The following is a 20,258-nucleotide window of genomic DNA, read 5'->3' on the forward strand; positions in this document are numbered from 1 at the left end:
AACTACAAATGAACCAAAAAATATATTTCGCTCTCTTTTATTTATGGTTGATGCTATTTGCACACGGTGCAAATAGTCACTTTATATTACTTTGGCTATTTGCACACTGTGCAAATAGTCTCTTTATAATACAGTTCCTATTTGCACTGTGTGCAAATAGCCAAAGTATTATGAAGAGACTATTTGCACACTAAAAGTAAGCTTCACTCACTTCGTTAATGTTGTCTTTCGAAGAATTTTGTAAAATGAAATATCACTCCTTGTATAGAAGGAGTAACACTCTTCATTGTTACATTTTGTAAAAGGAAAATATCACACCTTTTTCGGAGCATTTTGTAGAAGGAGTAATACTCTTCATTGTTACATTTTGTAGAAGGAAGTATTACTCCTTCATTGTTACATTTTGTAAAAGGAAAAATCACTCCTTTTTGAAGCATTTTGTAAGGAAGGAAATATCACTTCTTTGTCGTAGCATTTTGTAGAAGGAAGTATTACCCCTTCATTGTTACATTCTGTAAAAGGAAATATAACACCTTTTTCGAAGCATTTTGTAGAAGGAGTAACACTCTTTAATGTTACATTTTGTAAAAGGAAATATCACACCTTTTTCGAAGCATTTTATAGAAGGAGTAATACTCTTCATTGTTACGTTTTGTAAAAGAAAATGTCACTCCTTTTTCTGATGTACTGGGTAGATTTTGTAATAGGAGGCATCAATCTTTTTCGAAACATTTTCGTAACGTTAACTATTTCTTGAACTATTTATCGATTGAAATTGAAAGATACTTGCAAGCTGATTCACTTGTATTTTTTTTCAATCGTTGTAAATTTTCTTGCAGCCTTTTCAGTTGGCTGGCCGAATTATTTTTTTTTTTTTCATTTATGGCTTTTTCTTAACAATTTTCTTACCGAAATATATGTAATATGAAAATGTTTCAATAATATAAGTTACTAAAATTGTCAATTTTCGGTTTCCGTGAAATAAATACAGTTTCTGGTACCAAGTTCTTCAGTGTGCAAATAGTCACTTTGGTCAACTTTGGAACAGATTCAGTTTCTAGAAATGGTTAAAGACTTGGAAAAGGCTCGCTGCACACGGTGCAAATAGTCACTTTATAATACTTTGGCTATTTGCATACGGTGCAAATAGCAACTGTATTATAAAGAGACTATTTGCACCGTGTGCAAATAGCCAAAGTATTATAAAGTGACTATTTGCACCGTGTGCAGCGAGCCTTTTCCAAGTCTTTAACCATTTCTAGAAACTGAATCTGTTCCAAAGTTGACTATCCTCTCTGATGTTCTTCTTCATCACGAAAACTTTTGTCAGAACGTGAAGGACAGTCGTACTCAGCAAAGGACATGCGATTTTAAGCGTAGGTTCCTTCCACACAACAGAAATTTCATGCGAAATACCCATTGCGAGAGACAGTACAATTTATAAATGCCTTTGCTGGTGCGTCACATTAGAAACAACGACACTTGATCCAAGGCTGTATGCTTTGAAGAGGTCACGCGGACCGCCATTTTATTACATACGCGGGAACACACCACTTCTGAAGATTTTACATGTAAAAAATTTCACCACATCATCAAGACGACAAGAATCATCAGTGTAGGTGAATTTTTGTATGAAATCGGCCCAAAGTATAGGTCTGTTCCACGGCCATACGAATTGTCAAACTACTGTCAAATTTCATCCATAGAGACATAACCTCATCAATATTTGTATGAAAACCGAGCTCTGTGGATGAAATCGTGTTCGTGCGGCCAGTCAAATTTCGTGTTTACAGTTACTTGGAACAAACCTATACAGCCTTGCACTTGATCGCGATAATCATTTGCATCATTCGGCTTAGAGTAGCCATGAAAAATACCGATAAAAATGGCTCGTAGCCAACTCCCATGAATTTGACCGATAATCGGCCAAAATTGACTCTTCGAACTTTTACTGATCGGAGGACTATCCAACATGGGCTCAATTTCTTTTGGATATTTCGTTTTTACAGAATAAATTAACTCTAAATTGATTCCATTGTGCCAGTAGCTGCCACCACAAACTTCAACAATCGATCTATTTTTTGGTGTTTTTAATAGAGTTCATCCTTCGGAATGTTTGTGGTGTCACGAGAACGTGGGATTTTGAACAACAAATTGTTTGTTTGATGGTTTTAACTTTAAACGTAAGAGCCTAGGCACATATATCACTGTTCCACGTGCTTAAATGATAATCGTCGTTATCGGACTCGAGATCGCGCTCATAGTTACTCCAATGCCAATTATCGTCGTTCGAAAAACTAATAATTGGAATATTAATTGTAAAGAGGTTCATTTTGCACGATATTTTGCAAATGTTTATTTTTCTGAACTTCTCGATTGACCACGATTTCGTAAATCTGATGTAGTGGCGTAATTCGTCCCCAAGTTTTCTTTAATTACAAGATACACTTTCTTCGATCGGCTCATGTTTTTCGGTAATTTACAGCGGTACATTTTCAATGTGTTCTGCATAAAGGTTAGGGAATGCACAATGGAGACTTAGAATTTTTTGTAGGGATTTGTAGGGAAATGTGTTTACCTTCTTGTTGTGTAATACACAATGTGTATTGAATGAAGGTGAAATTGTTACTTTGGCACAAAACTCTGAACACTTTGATAAAGCCGACTTAAATTTGGCTGATCTTTTCAAAAAAACGAGCCGTCAGAACAGTCGGAGCGTTTGCTGCGACTGAGCCCCGTACAAACCCGTACATCTATTGCGCACGTGACCCTACTTCGTCCGACGTCCTACTCTTACCGTAAGCCTATTGCGCCCGTAAACGTCGTAAAATTCTTATGCAATGTGTACGTCTTAAAAATTGCGCATAGCGCAATTACGAAGCCCCGTACGACGTTCCTTTCAAAAGTAACACAAACTACACTTCCCACTGATCAGTGATTTTGGAATTATCATTTTCACCGATTTATATTGATTTTACAAAAATCCAAAATGGCGGCCGACGGCCATTTTGTTAGGAGGTGGAAAGTACAACGGCTGCTTTACATTCGTTAGTACCTTTCAAACAAAAAAAAATTCATGAAATTCGGTCAAAATTTACTCGAGATATTGACAAAATACTCCACGTTCACTGTACGGCCGAGTAGCCACATATAAGCTCACTCCAAGAGACCTAGCTCACGCTCCGGTAATCCGAATTTCATAAATTTTGTTTTCCCTGATTGGTACGGTCAATACCTATCTAATAAATCAAAATCCATCTAAATCCGTTCAAATTTGACTAACCTACAAGCAAAAACGGATTGCCGCCCTGTACCTAGTTCACACCAAGGGGTCTAACTCACGAGTCGGTCATCCAATTTCCATAAACTTTTTTTTTGTGGATTTCATTTGATGTATCACTTACAAGTGTAGCCTTTAAATGGCCAGAGAAATCTTTGGAAAACGTTAAAGCACTTATGGGGCCCCAGCTCTGGAGGGGTCGACACAAAATCGCCCATCTTCGAACTTAGCCTCACTATTTCAACTACCTTTCAGGATAAAAAAAATTTTTGAAATCGGATTTGATTTACTCAAGATATCGACGTGACAGACGGACAGACGGACAAAAGGACAGACGGACAGACGGACAGACAAAATTTTTATTGTGGATTCGTTATCTATGAACATAGGCAAACACTTTGCCCTTACCGTCTGCTTCGAATTCCATCAATTACACACGGCATCGTAATCCTATAAGCCCCTTTGTACTTCGTACGGGGCTAAAAACCGTAGGCTACTAAGATTAACCGCCCAAGTTAATTTAAACCAATTTTTATTAGTAAATTTTAAAACATATCAGCGTTGCAATAATGTTGCAAGAACGTTGCAGCAATGTTGCAAGGACGTCGCAGGAAAGTTGCAACAACGTTGTAGTAATATTTCATTTTTACTTCGATGCAACGTTTAAGAAACCTTTCATCGATGCAATCGAAAATATGTCACGAAACAGAGAGAGATGCATTTATCATCGAGTTATGGTATATATTTAAAGATCATAATATATCCCGCAGTGATCGACTTGGGTCATTCCTTCCTCTTTCAAGAGTTATTTCCAGTTTTTGTGTGATTAAACAGTAACACAAACTGACATTGACCAAATGTTTCAATTATCTTTATTGTAAGGACACATTCAGAACCTCTTGAACAAAAATGTAAAATTATTTCACTAAATTCCGGAGAACGGCAAACATGCTGTAAGATCTGTTGATCACCTATGGAAAAATCAATCATTTTAATTGTATCAGACACTGCCAACTTCACTCATAATGTGTTACCGTTAAAAAGCTGAATAGAGTCAGTGTGAATATCTTTCCGGTTTTCATTACCTTCGGCCGTTTCAGGTATTCGAGAAACAATATCATAGTTCTCTTAAACGACTGTGATAGATCGGGCCAGTTCGATGAATAAAGTGCAACGGCAGGCCTCTCACACCTCCTTATTTCCTTGATTTTCCTTATTTTTATGAAAACCTCCTTATTCCTCCTTATTTTGATAAAAAAAATCCTTATATTCCTTAGTTTTCGCAAATTTAACTGACAGAAAATCAAAAATTAATTTAAAAAAATTCGCTGCGCGGCAAATATTGATTTTAAAATTACTTTTATTATTCAACACAAAGAACTCTAATAGAAAAGTGAAGTGGTGGCGCATTGTCATTCCAATATGATTGATTTACTGGACTTACCATGTTTTTCTGTGGTTTCCTTCTCGAGTATCACTTATAAGACAAAGGTTTTTAAAATGGAATGGAATGACTCATTTATGCGCCTTTCAATTCTAAAAGAAACTGTTTCACATTTTTTTTAAATTTCTTATTTTCGGACTTATAGAGGCCAAGCCAAAGTAAATGGCATTCCCTCAAAAAGGGGTTGCAAATTTTTTTTTTCGATATAATTGAAGGAAGAGACACAAATGTTGGTTATGATCACCGGTTAGTACGGATTAACCTTAGGAACTTATATTCGAAAATAAGGTCGATCTTCAATCGAAATTGGAGGCTTGCAATAAAAGAGTTCTGCGAAACAAAAAAGTAGACAATCGCATCATATGGAAATAAAACCCCATGACTGTTTGTTCTATTGCAAGCTTAGTAGCATAGTGCCTACTGAGTTTTCCATACAATAAGTGACTCAAGTAAGCTTTCAGCAGGATTTCTTAGATAAAAATCCGCTGAACGTATTCAGTAAAGATCCCATCAGAAGGTGTCGGACAAAATATATAAAAAACGAGCCATCAGAACAGTCGGAGCGTTTGCTGCGACTGAGCCCCGTACAAACCCGTATATCTATTGCGTACGTGACCCTAGTGCGTCTGTCACCCTACTTTGACCGTAAGCCTATGCGCCGGTTAAAGTAGTTAAAGTAAAATTATTATGTAATGTGTACATCTTAGAAATTGCGCATAGCGCAATTACGAAGCCCCGTACGACGTTCCTTTCAAATAAAACAAAAATTTCAAATAGCCCTAAAATTTTAATTTATTGCGTATAAATACACATAGGGCCTAGTATCGGCCTCAGTCCGAGGATCCAATTTTTTTTTTCAACTACATTCTATTCGGCCTTTGATTGCCTTCCAAATGAAACAAAAAATACGAAAAACGGATGAAATTTGCTCGAGTTATATGTAAAATACACATAGGGCCCTAGTAGCGGCCTTAGTCCGAGGACCCAAATTTAATTTTTTTTCAACAACATTCTATTCGGCCTTTGATTACCTTCCAAATGAAACAAAAATTACGAAAAACGGATGAAATTTGCTCGAGTTATATGTAAAATACACATAGGGCCCTAGTAGCGGCCTTAGTCCAAGGACCCAAATTTAATTTTTTTTTCAACAACATTCTATTCGGTGTTCGATTATCTTTCAAATGAAACAAAAATTACGAAAAACGGATGAAATTTACTCGAGTTGTATGTAAAATACGCATAGGGCCCTAGTAGCGGCCTTAGTCCGAGGACCCAAATTTAATTTTTTTTCAACAACATTCTATTCGGCCTATGATTACCTTCCAAATGAAACAAAAATTACGAAAAACGGATGAAATTTGCTCGAGTTATATGTAAAATACACATAGGGCCCTAGTAGCGGCCTTAGTCCGAGGATCCAATTTTTTTTTTCAACTACATTCTATTCGGCCTTTGATTGCCTTCCAAATGAAACAAAAAATACGAAAAACGGATGAAATTTGCTCGAGTTATATGTAAAATACACATAGGGCCCTAGTAGCGGCCTTAGTCCGAGGACCCAAATTTAATTTTTTTTCAACAACATTCTATTCGGCCTTTGATTACCTTCCAAATGAAACAAAAATTACGAAAAACGGATGAAATTTGCTCGAGTTATATGTAAAATACACATAGGGCCCTAGTAGCGGCCTTAGTCCAAGGACCCAAATTTAATTTTTTTTTCAACAACATTCTATTCGGTGTTCGATTATCTTTCAAATGAAACAAAAATTACGAAAAACGGATGAAATTTACTTGAGTTCTATGTAAAATACACATAGGGCCCTAGTAGCTTTTCACTTCTAAGGCCCTAACTCACGGTCCACTCACCCGATTTTAAAAAACTTTTTTTTCCTGGATTATTATTGACAATACCTATCATTTGCCGTGTCATTTACATTTCCATCGTTTATTTTGCCATAAATATCACCAAAAGACCTTAAATCACTTAGGTGGCCCTAACTCACGAAGGGCCGACCCGAATATGCCCATCTTCGAACTTAGCCTCACTATTTTGACTATCTTTCAGGGAAAAAAAAATTTTTGAAATCGGATTTGATTTACTCAAGATATCGACGTGACGGACAGACGGACAGACGGCCCAAATTTTTATTGCAGATTCGTCATCTATAAACATAGGCAAACACTTTGTCCTTACCGTCTGCTTCGAATTCCATCAATTACACACGGCATCGTAATCCTATAAGCCCCTTCGTACTTCGTACGGGGCTAAAAATTGTGCACCCCCGTGAAACAGTTCGAACCTAAAGCCTCTGCTAATCAAATTGGTATGTGCAAATATTGATTGCAATCTTTAGTCTATAGACTACTAAACTTTCGAACGATACCATACACACCCTATTTGGTTCGATAAATATCAATTTTCGTTGCCCGAAGTCGAGTAAACTCGGTACACTTCAAAAACATGAAAAACCGATTTTGTACTTTTCGAACAGACAATACCCTCTCTAGCAAACAAACTGCTTTTATTAAGGTGGTGAAAAAATCCAGTCGCCATTGGAATTTACATTTAGATTACAGCGTAGTCAGTCAAAATGTAGAATAGTGTTTGTAGAATACAAAGAAATAAGGTGTAAATTTGACACAGAGAGCTGAGAGTTTGGTTGCTAGAGAGAGTATTGTTACAGTTCATGACAAATTCGTTAAATTTGTAAAATAGCGAAACTTTTAAGTTGAAAATTTTGTATTTTTCTCCTTATTTTTCCTTAATTTCAATTAACAATTTCCTTATTTCTCCTTATTTTTGAGCTGAAACCTCCTTAATTCCTTAATAAGGAGTCCAGAATTAGAGTGAGAGGCCTGTGCAACGGTCATACCATCATTTGTTAACGTTAACAGGGTGCCGAAATTGTTGGAGTTATACAATTAATATACTCATCAAGTGAATCACTGGACAAACACAATAGAGAATAGTAACCTAATTGAATGAATGTTAACGTAGTAGACGTAGCCTTAGGGTATAAATACAGTGTTCTGTTCACTTCACTCACTAATAAACGGTCAAAGTGTAAACATGTCGTTTTATTAGTAGTCCGGATTGGAATCCGTGAACTTCCAACAGGTTATGGGGCCCAGACACATTGAACTGTGACAATTAATCTGCAGCGCCAGTTTGCACTGGAAGGGGTGTCAATAACACTCGCTGTATGATTAAATTGTGATTGTGTGTTCTGCGGAAAGTTTCGGCGCTGATTCGCGCTATGGCAGTGGTGGCGGTAACTCCAAGTATGGCGGTTGGTATGGCATCGTTTCGTCTGAGGAGGTAGTCACAAAGTGGTGGCGGTAACTCCAAGTATGGCGGTTGGTATGGCATCGTTTCGTCTGAGGAGGTAGTCACAAAGTGGTGACGGTAAACTCCAAGTATGGCGGTTGGTATGGCATCGTTTCGTCTGAGGAGGTAGTCACATGGCAGATGGTCGCGTCGATGATGGTCGATGGTCAAGTCAATGGCAGACGACAAAATTGGTCGAGTCATGGCAGATGACAAATGGTCACTTCGATGACGGTCGGTAGGCGTAATACTGGGTGAGCAGTACAATCTCACAAACGGTTCAGCATCAAAAAAAAAAAGATGGCAACAGTGGTCAAGATGATAACGGTGGTCAAGATGGCAACAGTGGTCAAGATGACAACGATGGTCAAGATAGCAACAGTGGTCAAGATGCCGAGGGTGGTCAAGATGACACACGATGGTCAAGATGACACACAATGGTCAAGATGACGCACGATGGTCAAGATGACACACGATGGTCGTGATGACTACGGATTTTAGTCATGGAAATAGCTAAATGCTATTCGTGGCAACTACGGATTAGTTGCAATCGGACATAAAGGAAAGTCGCTGCATCACAATTGATGAATGTTCAAGTGAAGGGCAGACGACAAGGTCGATTGGGAAAGTTGAACGGCAGTATCGAAGGTCAACGACAAGGTCGATTGGCAAGGACGAATGGCAAGTTCGGAAGTACCGAAAGTCGATGGCAAATCGTTTAAATGTCGATGGTCGATGGTCAAATCGTTTTCAATGGTCGGTGGTTCGATGGTCGATTATACATCGTTTCAATGGTCGATGGTTGTATCAATGGTGAAAAGAAGAAAAGAATGGTCGATGGTAAATCGTTCAAAGAATAAGAATTGGTATACGTAATGCTCCAATTGAGTGGGAGAAATGCAATTGAAGCGTCGTTTTTTGAATTGGTCGAACTGTTTTCAATGGTTAGTGTTTGGTGAAGCATATTTGTCGAATGTCAAATCAATGGTGGAATCGGTTCAATGGTCACTCGCTCGCAGTACAAACAAACAATTGCATTATCTGATTCAGTGGGAGTTTTTTGGAATTCAAATTCATCTATGAGTTATATGAATTGAGTGGGAGTGTTGGAGTTATACAATTAATATACTCATCAAGTGAATCACTGGACAAACACAATAGAGAATAGTAACCTAATTGAATGAATGTTAACGTAGTAGACGTAGCCTTAGGGTATAAATACAGTGTTCTGTTCGTAGAACACTTCACTCACTAATAAACGGTCAAAGTGTAAACATGTCGTTTTATTAGTAGTACGGATTGGAATCCGTGAAATTCCAACAGAAATAACACGGTAAAAATATCTCGTTTAGGAAAACGCCGAAAAAGCAAACGTAATATGCCAGAGTGATGGTGTCGTCTTCCATCTGTTGAGAATTCGTAAAATTAATATTACTTTTCACAACCACAAATTCACGCCATAAGAGCGCTACAATATTCAAGAAGGAACGAGCCAGAGTAAGATCGTCCCATTCTCATAAGGAAGCGTTAAATTCGTTCACTTAAAATTCAAATTCTCAGGCGCACTTACGGCGTGAATGAGCGATTGAGTTGCTATCAATGAAAGTGTAAAACAGGTATGGTCTATCACCCACCCGGAGGACATAAAAATTTGATTTCCGCCATGAGACACACTAATTTTCATATTATCTTGACACACATTGTGAGTGCGTTTAAGATGAATTTTTCGATTGGCCATACCTGTTATATACTTTCATTGGTTGCTATGACGAGTCGAATGTTGTTTTTACATATAAAACAAAAATGATCGCACCATTATTATGCGGAATCCGGTCACGCAGAAAATAACGCTGCTACAAAACAATTGAAACAAGAATGGAATGCTGAACACTCGCTCTATATTTGAGATGAATCTGAAAATGTATGCAAATGTGTGGTAGATAGACATGTTGACCTTCCATTAAGCACTTCTTCTTCTTCCATTAAACGCTACTCGCCTCATTATAAATTTGTGATGTTTTAGACACTCCAGCAGTTGTATGTCGTGATTTGAGTCTTTTGCAGGATTCTTCGACATTTTGTAGTGGCTAAATGTGTCGTAGCCAATTTTCTCCACGCGGTATTTCAATATCTCGATTTGAGCTGTGCAACAAATCATGCAGTAGATCTGAAAATTTTCCAAGCGAACCAATGTGTGGGCCAAAAAAATGGCACCGAACAGCTGATAGAAATACACGATCCAATAACTGGTCCGATCATTTTCTACAATTCGTGATGTTTGAACGAAAAAAATTACAAATAATACAATAAGGGAGGGACTTATCGATTTTATTCGCGATTTCTTGTCAAATATCAATAGAAATACGAAAAATAAGAAACTCGTACATCGGTCATCCTCAAAATATTGTCTCATTTAAAAGATTTTACAAAAAGAAAATCTATGAAAATAGCACTTCCCACTCAATTTCACACCCAAATCACATCCACCTTGAACTTAGTCAAATATGGTTTAACGAAGAAAATCATCGTAAAAGTCGTTCATCGGAACATGATTATAGTTTTTCAAACGTCAAATCGCCAACACAAAAATGTAGTGTTTGTTGTGAAAATGTCATAATTTCGGTGATTTCGGTGTGATTTAATTCAGATTTTGTGAGGAAATGTGCTTCTTGTGTTGTTTTTAACAGTTCACTTATCGGTTGACTTAAAATATTCGTCGAAGCAACCAAAATTATGAAAAAAAAATTTATGACCAATCATGTAAACAAACAACAATATTGTCGTTTGGTGGGACGTGAGTTGCAGAAGAGATGACACAGTAGAAATAAAATGACGGCGGTACTCTTAAAAATTACGTTTTAGCGGAAACGTTTTGCTTTAAATGTGTATCCGTTTCCGGTAAAATAAATTAGTGCGAAAGCAACTACTTTTCATGAGCTTTATAATAACACCTTTAGTTAGGGGTGGGTCACATCCCTTATTGGCCGATATGTCAAATGATGTTGAAAAAGACATTGGTTGAACTGTATCTTTTTCTTTTATTTGTCAATTTGGAAAACAAACCATCCCGGTGCATTCGTCCTTGATTTCCGTTTTGTGTTCAAGTTTTACCAAATTTTGCTGCGTTTGGGAATGAATTTCATAGCAGCTTCACATCTGTCCGAGCCTCCATCAGTCGATGGTAATTAGTTTGAAAAAACTTTAAATCTCGAAAGTAAAGTTTTCACTGTCGTGCAAAGGGTGTTAATTGTAGCAACTGACGATGTGCAGACCACACTGGCTTAAGACCGCTGTTAACACCTGAGGTTGAAACAGCAGATCTTGTCTTGTTCATGGAAATATTTCATCACTTTTTCAGATTGTCTAAAAAGGTGAAATAAATGAAAAAGTGAGTGAGAAACATCCTCGAGACTATTGCAAATGGGAACAATTGATGAGTGTATGAGCATTTTGCCGATATAGACGCATAAAAGTAATAAATCATGAATCATTTCTTACAAGTAATATATTTTACATAAAAACAATTTACAACTGCATGTCGTACAATTATTTTCTTACATTCTAAAATCACATTTTTGAGGATATGGCCACATTCGTAACTGGTGCGATGTTTGATGGAGTGTATCTGTAATAAAGAAAATACCGTTATCTATCTGGATGGGTATAACAATCAATGAAATTAATTGAGCAAATAAAACACTTACTGATGTGAACCTTCATGCTGCACCTTACGTTTCATATATTCATTTATGGATATTCTTTTCTTTGTCGGAATATTCGAATCAATGTCAACGCCCGAACCATTATTGGAAGATTGGTGGGATCTTTTCCGGTTGAGATACTCGTGGATGCTGATTTTGCGAGTACCGGCCGGCGCTTCTTTATGATCAGTTGGTGCACAGTTTTCGTTTTTAATATTTTGGTGTTGTTGTTGCGGCGACGTCTTCACTTCAACGGTGTTGGAGTTTTCAGTTGGTGGCAGGTTTTCGATATCAATATTTTGGCGTTGTTGCTGCGGATGGGTCTTCAACGCAACACTATTGGCATTTCTGATGTTTTGTTGTAGCTGTGGTGGCATCTTCAAGTGTTCGTTGTTAGCATTTGTAGTGTTTGGTATTTTGCCGTTCGGTAATGTTGGGATACGATTACTGCATTTTTGTGTCATTGACGGTTCAAGCACGTTCATCTTTGGCTTTTCTCGTTTGTCGTTCAAAAATTGTTGAAATTTAAGCGAATGCTCTTGAACATGGAAAATTCGCTTTCTCGTTTTTGAATTGCGTCGTTTTTCTAGATTTGGCTTTCTTTGCGCTACAGCCATTGAAGCCAAAATTGCTTTTGTAAAATCATCCAGATTGTTATTTACTTCTTCAGCACAGTTTGGTGAATTCTGAGTGGCGATGTGAGTGTTCCATGCACTGGAATGATTTTCCATCTTTTTATAAATCTTTTGGCCAATTTGCTCTTTATTTTCGTCGCAGGTTTTCACTTCGCCTTTGGATGGTTTCAGCTTATTTTCTCCGCCTGATTTGACTTTTTCCTCTTTCAATAATTTCATCACGCCTTGTCCATTTGTCGGTTTCAGATCCTTCTCTTTGACTAGTTTTTCTTTGGCTGGCTTGACGTTTTCTATTTTGATCGGTTTCACGTCCTTCTCTTTGACTAGTTTCGCTTGTTTTACTTTGACTGTTCTCACATCTTCCCGTTTGACCGGTTTCAGGTGCTTTTCTCTGATTTGTTTCAGGTCCTTGTCTTTGGTCATTTTCACGTCTCTTTCTTTGGGCGCTCTATTATCTTTAACCGATTTAGCCAAGGCCTTCAGTTTATTTTCTGTATCTCCTTTCGATTGGTGAAACACTGGCTTATCCTTGTTGTAGCATTTCATGAGCGCTGCGAAATTTTTTCCTTGACCTATTCCAAACCCAGTACTGCTCACTGTCGTTTCGCCCTTTGAATTGTTTAGCGGCTTTTCCTGTGATGACGAGATCGGTGGTGCACTGCTTCTTGGTGAAGATGAAATGGATGATTTGGCGTTTTCTTGTGAAGATGAAGTCGGCGATTCGCTCTGATCGGTGATGTACGCCTCTAAGCTGAAATGTTTGCCATCTTCTTCCACATCCTTTAGTACAACGTCTTCGTCGATGTTGAATGTGACAAAGTCGAACAAACCGTCAATCAATTCGACAGGTTCGTCTGGTTCATCTGGTGTGAGCGTATCTGATGTGGCTGGATCGTCTGATAAGAGCACGTCTGGTGTGAGTACATCTGATGTGGGTAAGTCGGTTATAGGTGTGGTGTCATTCTCATTCCTTTCGTTGGATCTTGACATATATGACATTGGTTGAGGAGAGTCGGTGGCTGTTTGTGATTCTGATGACTGTGGCTCGGATGTGGGCTGAGCTTCAGGGTTTTTGCTGATATTGCGCTCCGTTGCGTAGTTTCTGGTTTCAGCTTCGCTGTCACTGCAGTCACTATAGTCGCTATCTTCATTTTCGGATGAATAGAAGTGATCCGGATCGATGGCAACGATCTCGATGTTGAGGGGCACAATCTGAAAGAGAAAAAAATTGTTACATCTATTGGAATCAGAATTTTTAAATTAAATTGATTTACTTACATTTTTTAACTTGTTTGATTCCATGATGCTATGCTGCTAATTATCCTTTTTGTTTTGCTGCTAATTTATTCACCTCACTTTTGTTTTGTCTAAATTTTCCAAAATACTTTGAAAATATATCTGCTGTACTGAACAGGTCTTTTCACCTCGAAAGTAAATTTACGATTAAGTCGTCTCAACTTAAATCCTGACTTACGGTCAAAACGCTCACCAATACTACTGCTTTACTTGCAACAAATATTTGCTATAAACATTACACAACACATATACACTGACAAGGACAGACTTCATCTTTATAATGGACGAAACTTACACCAACAATGATTTTTTCCTACTTATACCATTCGTCTCTTTTACACACATACACATATACGCATAATCCTTTGACTTCGGGCGAAAGACGAAAGAAATAAGAAAAGAGAGAAAAAGCAAAGCTAAAAACTCTTACACAAACAGGTAGCGTAATAAATGTTTATTACTCCGGCGTTTCTATTTTTGTAAGTTTTGGTTAGGTTTCAGTAAGTCTCGTTAATTAGTTTATAATGTTGCAAAACCTACAGGTACTTCCATTTTGGTTGTACATTTCTATAGAAATTACAAAGCCAGATATGATTTAATGGCCTTATTTTATTTCCATCAAGGATTAAATGTACCCGTCGGAACCTCATGCTTTTTGTTAAATGCAAAGAATGAGACGCTTTTGTCCATAATATGTATATTTTAGCTGACCACGAAGTTAATTACTTCTTTTTTTGCAATTGTTGTAAATTTGGATATAATTTGATTTTATTAGGATCGTGCGTGCAGCTACGCACGTACACACAGTTCTTCCGAACGTTTTTACTGTGTTCGTCCTGAAGTAAAGTGGCAAAATGACCCTCGAAAATTAACGATGTCTCATGCTTTCAAAGTCTTAAAAATCTTTCGGCGTATATTGGTCCGGCTGAAAATCCAATTAAGGTATTGGACCGAGGGTTGTGGTCGTTGTGGTACTTGAAATATTTTCAGTCTATCGAAGCTTTATTACTTGAAATCAAGTCGCCGATCGATAATGTTCTTCCTGATGATCAAGCGGGATTCAGAGAAAATCGGGTGTATGTTGAGCAATTGCTGGCAATGACGAACCACAGTGATGAAGGTTACTTATTGATTTGTCCTCCGCCTACGATACGATATGGAGAATCGGCTTCCTTTGGCTTCCCCAAGACCTAGGGTGCTGAATAATATGGTTTCGGTCAAGGAAGTGTGTGCGCAGTGCGCATCTATTTTCTTTAACTTGTATAAGAGCGATATGCGTTGTCATAGTATTGTAAAGTTACCTTAAAAAAAAACGAGCCATCAGAACAGTCGGAGCGTTTGCTGCGACTGAGCCCCGTACAAACCCGTATATCTATTGCGTACGTGACCCTAGTGCGTCTGTCACCCTACTTTGACCGTAAGCCTATGCGCCAGTTAAAGTAGTTAAAGTAAAATTATTATGTAATGTGTACATCTTAGAAATTGCGCATAGCGCAATTACGAAGCCCCGTACGACGTTCCTTTCAAATAAAACAAAACTTTCAAATAGCCCTAAAATTTTAATTTATCGAGTATAAATACACATAGGCCTAGTATCGGCCTCAGTCCGAGGATCCAAATTTATTTTTTTTTCAACTACATTCTATTCGGCCTTTGATTACCTTCCAAATGAAACAAAAAATACGAAAAACGTATGAAATTTGCTCGAGTTATATGTAAAATACACATAGGGCCCTAGTAGTGGCCTTAGTCCGAGGACCCAAATTTAATTTTTTTTCAACAACATTCTATTCGGCCTTTGATTACCTTCCAAATGAAACAAAAATTACGAAAAACGGATGAAATTTGCTCGAGTTATATGTAAAATACACATAGGGCCCTAGTAACGGCCTTAGTCCAAGGACCCAAATTTAATTTTTTTTTTCAACAACATTCTATTCGGTGTTCGATTATCTTTCAAATGAAACAAAAATTACGAAAAACGGATGAAATTTACCCGAGTTGTATTTAAAATACACATAGGGCCCTAGTAGCGGCCTTAGTCCGAGGACCCAAATTTAATTTTTTTTCAACAACATTCTATTCGGCCTTTGATTACCTTCCAAATGACACAAAAATTACGAAAAACGAATGAAATTTACTCGAGTTCAATGTAAAATACACATAGGGCCCTAATAGTGGCCTTAGTCCAAGGACCCAAATTTAATTTTTTTTCAACAACTTTCTATTCGGCGTTCGATTACCTTCCAAATGACACAAAAATTACGAAAAACGAATGAAATTTACTCGAGTTCTATGTAAAATACACATAGGGCCCTAGTAGTGGCCTTAGTCCAAGGACCCAAATTTAATTTTTTTTTCAACAACTTTCTATTCGGCGTTCGATTACCTTCCAAATGACACAAAAATTACGAAAAACGAATGAAATTTACTCGAGTTGTATGTAAAATACACATAGGGCCCTAGTAGCGGCCTTAGTCCGAGGACCCAAATTTAATTTTTTTTTCAACAACATTCTATTCGGCCTTTGATTACCTTCCAAATGAAACAAAAATTACGAAAAACGGATGAAATTTGCTCGAGTTATATGTAAAACACACATAGGGCCCTAGTAGCGGCCTTAGTCCAAGGTCCCAAATTTATTTTTTTTTTCAACAACATTCTATTCGGTGTTCGATTACCTTCCAAATGAAACAAAAATTACGAAAAACATATGAAATTTGCTCGAGTTATATGTAAAATACACATAGGGCCCTAGTAGCTTTTCACTTCGAAGGCCCTAACTCACGGTCCACTCACCCGATTTTAAAAAACTTTTTTTTCCTGGATTGGTATTGACAATACCTATCATTTGCCGTGTCATTTACATTTCCATCGTTTATTTTGCCATAAATATCACCAAAAGACCTTAAATCACTTAGGTGGCCCTAACTCACGAAGGGCCGACCCGAATATGCCCATCTTCGAACTTAGCCTCACTATTTTGACTATCTTTCAGGGAAAAAAAAAATTTTGAAATCGGATTTGATTTACTCAAGATATCGACGTGACGGACAGACGGACAGACGGACAGACGGACAGACGGACAGACGGCCCAAATTTTTATTGCGGATTCGTCATCTATGAACATAGGCAAACACTTTGCCCTTACCGTCTGCTTCGAATTCCATCAATTACACACGGCATCGTAATCCTATAAGCCCCTTCGTACTTCGTACGGGGCTAAAAATTACTGCGAAGCTAACCATTGTTAGTAATGTCTGCCTGAGTGAGGTTCATGAATTTGTCGTGATTCGGTTGATGAAGTGGTTGGTGGATGATGGCCTCGACCATACGTTTCTCTACGATAGTATTCTGTAATGTACAGAATAATCATAACCAGATTTTCAATTGCGATTCATTTCCTGAAACCGCCTCCTCCTCATAGTAATACCACCCATGTGTAAACGATAGATTTTCTGAATCCATTTTCCTTTTTTCAATATTTTTTCATTCAAAGACTTTGATGTCTAAGAATTGTTTTCTAGATTGCTGGGACCTTTACATATTACAGAAAAACTCATCGATTACGTTGTTAGAATCTTTCTTTTTATATATTATCCATATCTGACGTAAAATACCCACGATCACTTTCAACAAGCGTTCTCTATATTCGAACGAAGCAAAGTTTATTTTTGTTCTTTTACATTCTTTTCTCCATTATGTGAGCCCTGTGCTCGCAAGGATTGTCCAATTCCCTTTGTAAAAACCACTTTGCTGATAATAAATCTTTACGACGTCTATCATGTGAACCATAGCCATGACAGTGACTGAAGGATAAATTTGTCTATTGTCTATTGTCAAGCGTCGCAGATTTTGATACCGCTCCCATCTATTCCTCCTTCTTGAGTATTAGAGCGTCCACCCTCAGAAGACACGGCAAACATTTTAGTTTTTATGGATGTTAAATCGTATATTTTTCGGTCTTTCCATTTGAAGCTTAAATATGAAGCAAGGAAGACTTCAGTAACATCTCGTAAAAATCATGTTTCTGTTTGATTTTTGAGCCAAATATAACCAGACGACCCTCCAAGTATTTGTCTTTCTGAAACTCAACAATGTCATTGCTTTCGGTTAGCAACCACTTACTTTTGTCCAAAGTGTCGATTCTCACGTCTTTAAAGAAAAGTAATTCATAAGCATCATGATCATCTATGTGTTTCTTCACAAGTTTCAGTTCGATGCTTTTTCTTTCTTTTGGATCTAAAATGTCCATTTCAGCCAAATGATTTATAGCCTGTTCGAGTGGCTTATGTCGTTATGTGCTGTCCCTAACAGTTTCTTCAAAAAGTCAATTTTGTCTCTGTGGCAAAGCAACGAAACGAGTCCAACTTTCAAAAACGTTCGACGTTCCTGCGAATGTGTACAATGTTATAAATTCTGTAGCTGACGCTTTGTCATCCATATATTTCGGCGAAAAATTTAAAAAGTTTTTCTGCGACGTGTAAATGTGAATCAACGAAGGAACTCGAACATATACGGACTGCACAATGTAGAGCGAGAAAATTGTTATAGTTTTGAGGGGATAAGATGCCTTTCAAGATCACGGGTCCAGTATAAAAAGGGAAATTCGGAATTCCGTTCCTTTCCAGTACTTCAAACAGACCTCGCAAATTCTGATGGCTCTCTTTGTGCAATAGTTTTTACAATTGAATCAACTGAAGCAATCTGAGCAGCCGATAATTTCTTATAATAATTTTTTCCATCGTCCATGTCTTTTGTGCGCCTAGCAGAATCAAATGTAGGTAATCATTTGGAAAGTCTTTAGGTTGATGCTATTTGCACAATGTGCGAATAGTCACTTTATAATACTTTGGCTATTTGCACACGGTGCAAATAGTCACTTTATAATACAGTTTCTATTTGCACCGTGTGCAAATAGCCAAATTGCACACGGTGCAAATAGTCTCTTTATAATACAGTTTCTATTTGCACCGTGTGCAAATAGCCAAAGTATTATGAAGAGACTATTTGCACACTAAAAGTAAGCTTCAATCACTTCGTTAATATTGTCTTTCGAAGAATTTTGTAAAATGAAATATCACTTCTTGTATAGAAGGAGTAACACTCTTCATTGTTACATTTTGTAAAAGGAAAATATCACTTTTGGTAAAGAAACCACCAACTGGCCACGAGTTAGAAAAGTTTGATGATGAGTTGAAACTTCATTTCAACTATGATTCACTAAACTTTTTCGTGTGCAAATCGGTATAGTGTTCTTAGAGCACTGTATCGAGTACCACTGTCGCCATGGCCTGATGAGAAATGGTATTTTTGAACTGCATATTAATGCAAAACGTCGAAAGACGTATTTAAATTTTCTCTCAGATCGAAACAGTGGTCGAATGTCTTATGTAGGAAAATATCACACCTTTTTCGGAGCATTTTGTAGAAGGAGTAATACTCTTCATTGTTACATTTTGTAGAAGGAAGTATTACTCCTACGTTGTTACATTTTGTAAAAGGAAAAATCACTCCTTTTTGAAGCATTTTGTAAGGAAGGAAATATCACTTCTTTGTCGTAGCATTTTGTAGAAGGAAGTATTACCCCTTCATTGTTACATTCTGTAAAAGGAAATATAACACCTTTTTCGAAGCATTTTGTAGAAGGAAGTATTACCCCTTCATTGTTACATTCTGTAAAAGGAAATATCACACATTTTTCGAAGCATTTTATAGAAGGAGTAATACTCTTCATTGTTACGTTTTGTAAAAGAAAATGTCACTCCTTTTTCTGATGTACTGGGTAGATTTTGTAATAGGAGGCATCAATCTTTTTCGAAACATTTTCGTAACGTTAACTATTTCTTGAACTATTTATCGATTGAAATTGAAAGATACTTGCAAGCTGATTCACTTGTATTTTTTTTTCAATCGTTGTAAATTTTCTTGCAGCCTTTTCAGTTGGCTGGCCGAATTATTATTTTTTTTCATTTATGGCTTTTTCTTAACAATTTTCTTACCGAAATATATGTAATATGAAAATGTTTCAATAATATAAGTTACTAAAATTGACAATTTTCGGTTTCCGTGAAATAAATACAGTTTCTGGTACCAAGTTCTACAGTGTGCAAATAGTCACTTTGGTCAACTTTGGAACAGATTCAGTTTCTAGAAATGGTTAAAGACTTGGAAAAGGCTCGCTGCACATGGTGCAAATAGTCACTTTATAATACTTTGGCTATTTGCACACGGTGCAAATAGCAACTGTATTATAAAGTGACTATTTGCACCGTGTGCAGCGAGCCTTTTCCTTTATTTATGAGAATGTTTCATAAGGCGACAATTCATAAAGGCTATCAGTGCCGACAATATTATCTACAGTTTACCAATTCAAGACTAAACATAGTATTTAAATCATCACCATCATAAAAAAAACCTCAACTGCCAGGTCATGTTAAATGCCACTTGATCATAGGTTTACTCGCGTCAAATTTGACTGAATTATAATCAAAATGAAATGGAAATTGCTAGAAATATACGCATTGTGCGATCGAAGTAGCAGTGGGAAGCAAATTTTTTTTTTTAT

At 37.2% G+C, this 20,258-nt stretch overlaps 2 long non-coding RNA genes across 2 annotated transcripts; one reads left to right on the top strand and one right to left on the bottom strand.

Moving 5' to 3' along the window:
- Window positions 1-575: 575 nt before the first annotated feature.
- LOC119072628 lies at window positions 576-19,310 on the bottom strand. Its single transcript, XR_005086893.1, has 3 exons — window positions 19,292-19,310; window positions 9,260-9,264; window positions 576-679 (listed from the first exon to the last, which is right to left on the bottom strand). It is a non-coding gene; the product is annotated as an uncharacterized LOC119072628 (long non-coding RNA).
- Window positions 7,772-8,357, top strand: LOC119072627. The gene is made up of 2 exons (XR_005086892.1): window positions 7,772-8,116; window positions 8,185-8,357. It is a non-coding gene; the product is annotated as an uncharacterized LOC119072627 (long non-coding RNA).
- Window positions 19,311-20,258: the final 948 nt, after the last annotated feature.

Source organism: Bradysia coprophila (genome assembly GCF_014529535.1).
Source record: "Bradysia coprophila strain Holo2 chromosome IV unlocalized genomic scaffold, BU_Bcop_v1 contig_84, whole genome shotgun sequence".
NCBI lineage: Eukaryota > Metazoa > Arthropoda > Insecta > Diptera > Sciaridae > Bradysia > Bradysia coprophila.